This window comes from Schistocerca piceifrons, chromosome 11, assembly GCF_021461385.2.
Source record: "Schistocerca piceifrons isolate TAMUIC-IGC-003096 chromosome 11, iqSchPice1.1, whole genome shotgun sequence".
In the NCBI taxonomy this organism is placed as follows: domain Eukaryota; kingdom Metazoa; phylum Arthropoda; class Insecta; order Orthoptera; family Acrididae; genus Schistocerca; species Schistocerca piceifrons.
The window spans coordinates 115,220,336-115,224,312 of NC_060148.1; positions in this window are offsets into that span (position 1 = coordinate 115,220,336).

Here is a 3,977-nt window from a genome sequence, read left to right on the forward strand (position 1 = left end):
CATACTACATGGCAAACATCTCAGAAAGTTCAGTGAGTACCATTCTTACTTTCTGTAACTTGTTCTTAGAATTACCTGAATCCTTCAAAGTCTTTTATGTCAGCTGCCAGTGGCATGACTTGTCTATGGAATAGTATTGAGTAAGTTTTTGCTTCAGTCCTCCTGGTAATACACTTGACAGAATCATATTACTAAATGATAACAGGAAGTGCTGCTGGTCCAGTAGTCAGACAAGAACGAACCAGGTGTCACCAGGCGTAAAATGTACACAGTATTAAAATAGGAATTCTGAAATAAAAGCAAAAATGCCTAAGTATATGTGCCTAGTATTACTAGGTCATACAGTCCACTGCTCTTTAGATAAGCCTGATTATGTTGCTGCAGGTTTTTTGGGCTATGCAACAAACCTAAAATTGCCATCTAACTGCACATGTGAGACAACATCTACCACAAAGTAAGAAAATTTGTAGGAAGGTATGGATGAAGAAACATCAGGATGCAAGTGGCTCTAGTGAGACTCATTATATCTGAAATGGCTCCATGTTTCTACATAAAATATATTTCAAACAGTTAAATGCATTTATACTAACAGCATATAGCATTTCCACGACGAATTTTCACTCTGCAGCATGGCGTTTGCTGATCTGAAACTTGCTTACAGATCAAAAGAGTATGACAGGCTGGCACTCGACCCTGGAAACACTGCATTTTATGAGGAAGTGCTCTATCGACTGACCTATCCAAGCTTGACTCATGGAGCACACTCACAGCTTTACTTCCACCAGTACCTCGTCTCCTACCCCTGGAGCTCCACAGAAGTTCTGCTGCATACCTTGTGAGACTAGCACTCTTGGAAGGAAGGATATCTGAGGAGGCTTGGTATAGCCACATTCTTTGGGATAGATACCACAATGAAGTTTCATGCTGCAGTGGAATGGGTGATGACTTGAAATTTCCTGGTATGTCTCTGCAATATCCTTTCTTTCAAAAGAGCTAGTTCCTGAATATGGAAGATAGGAGATGAGGTACTGATGGAACATTTGTAGTGTCTTTGAGCAAGTGCCAATGACAGAAGCGGTTGTCTTGGTAATTGATCCTAACCGCTTATAACCTCTCCTCTTACTGCCCTACAACAAGCAGCTGCTGCAAAGGTGAACATGAATCATGTGATTATTGTACTTCTCTTAAATGTGCATCTGTATGATGTCATAATCCAGCTGGATCACAAAGTTTCTACATCCAAGATGTCTGAACAAAGAAGTGCTGATAGAACATTGACAATGTATGCTGCTGTAACTGCAACTCTATTCTCACTGTGCGAGTTGAGATAAATCATGGCTAACATGTGAGATTAAACTGTATTGTACCAGGAAGAGAGAAATTTGTTTAAAGCAGAGGATTAGCCCTACACAAATACATAAAGGTTCATCAAATGTAGTATTAAAAGTACATGATTGATTGTCAATTCATATAGTACTACGGGTGTTTAAATATGGGTGTTAATACGATTAAAATATAAAACTGAATTCAAAGTCCAGTAGTTCACTGTAGCTGTATTTATCTAAGGCAATTACAGACCCAGACAACCGGTTTTACGTCTTTTAAGTTGCATCTTCTGGTGTATATGAGTACTGTGTTGTGTGCTTGTTTGGAGGAGGAGACCAGACAGCGAGGTCATCGGTCTCATTGTATTAGGGAAGGATGGGAAAGGAATTCGGCTGTGTCCTTTCAACGGAACAATCCTGGCATTTGCCTGGAGCGATTTAGAGAAATCACGGAAAACCTAAATCAGGATGGCCGGACGTGGGAATGAACCGTCATCCTCCCGAATGTGAGTCCAGTGTGCAAACCATTACGACACCTCGCTCGGGTCATGTGATACAGGGAGTAATTACAGAACCCTGCAGAGTAACAGCTGGCAGCGCTAGTCAAATTTCTCAGCTCTCTTTAACTAATAGAAACGATCATCAATGACGAATGTTATGTCTGTGTTAAAAGCACTCACTGCCATCACGTTATCGATTAAAATATGTTCCTGTCAGCCTATGTGAAGCAACAGATAGTTCCCCTCACGGATGTTATCCAGAAAAGTATTAGATATGGAAGCTTACACGCAAATGACAGATAAAATGCAACTAAAAAGTTGTGTGGGTCTGTAATCGACTTAAAGCAGCTACAGCAGACTGTTGGACTTTCCATTAATTTTTATATTTGAATAGTTTTAACAACTATATTTAAGCACTTGTTGTACTGTATGAATTGGCAATCAATCATGTATAGCTGTTTTAGCTGCTGTTGCTCCAGTTTAAAATTATCGCTATTAAAAGTACTTAACTGTACCACAAAAAAGACAAAAACTATGCAGGATGTACAAAAATTCTTGCAATAAAATGTCAGTTTGGCTTTTGTAAACATGTCTTTACAAGGAAAGCCATATACAGGCACACAAGTATGTTCCGGTAGAACAAAACAAAAAAATTATTTTGTTGGCATTTTCTGTGAACTTGCGAAGGTCTTTGTTGTTGTTGTTGTTGTACTGGTTGTTTTCTGTCAGACGACTGGTTTGATGCAGCTCTCCTTGTCCTTTGGAAATAAGACAGCTGTAGTATATCCTTGCTTTCATCCATTCAAAGTGACGTTGGCTTTTGGTACAAGTGCAAATAAATCAACCTTTCACACTGTGGCCTTGCAACTACTGGAAAGGCTGTTGGTCCAGTTTAGGAGCCATGTGTTAGCCCAGTGTTTCCACAGATACCATTCTGAGGTGGTTGCAGCTATGGCACTGCTATCTGTATTATTGAGGCATGCACAATACTCTTCTGCAGAAATTCATGGTTTGTGCAGAGGGTATTGATGATACATACCTTGAAATTGTACTTGGACATCTAAAACAGTATAATGTTCAGACATTCCCCATGCATGGATGGAATGATATCTTCACAATAGACAGCAGATTTGCACTGTAATAATCATATCACGGGAAGAAAACTAAATTTTGAGTGAGAAAATGTTAAAATATTCTGTCCTTCAAGGTCCTGTAATGGTCCAACCTTAATCTTTACCTTCATTAATGATTTACCCTGGACATTGGAGGATTCATCAGGAACTGTGATGTTTGCTGGGGACATAAGTATATTGATAAAAGACCCAATACATTGATACCACATGGCCAGGGGAATAATTGAACAACATTTTTGACATACATATGGGAAACATACGCTATATACATGATGAGGCACATCTGTTTTAAAACATGTCTTACTGTAATGAAGCCATGGTGGCATCATCAAAAGATGAACACAAAATAATCTTAGCATCAACACATATATTTAAACTATGGTGTTACCGAGCAAGGTGGCGCAGTGATTAGTACACTGGACTCACATTTGAAGGACGCTGGTTCAAAACTGCATCCGACCATCCTGATTTAGGTTTTCTGTGATTTCCCTAAGTCGCTTCATACAAATGCCAGGATGGTTGATCTGAAAGGACACAGCCGATTTCATTCCCCATCCATCCCTAAATTGATGGGACCAATGATCTCACTGTTTGGTCCCCTCCCACAAATCAAACAACCAACCTAAAATATGGTGTACACTAGGCCATAGTGTTGTTAACAGCACTATTGTTCATAATAGACTGCTGTGCAGTAGCTACAAAACAATTGTGTTGTAAGCTTATTAGATGTCGCTACTGTAGGTCTACACATTTTCATCGATTATGTAATTGTGAGGTATAAAATAACAAGAAGATTATAAGGGGTAATGTCTATAGTGGGTCTTTTTTCCCTTATTTTAATTTCATTCTCCTGCCCATGGCACAGTCCACTGATCTTCAGCCAAATGGCTTTATAAAATACAGAAAGGGGCATTCTTCCATAAAAAGGGAGATAAAAAAGGGTGACATAAAAAACACTGGAAATGGAGATGAGGGGAGTTAAAGTACACACTAATATGTGGCATGCACTGGGGGGACAG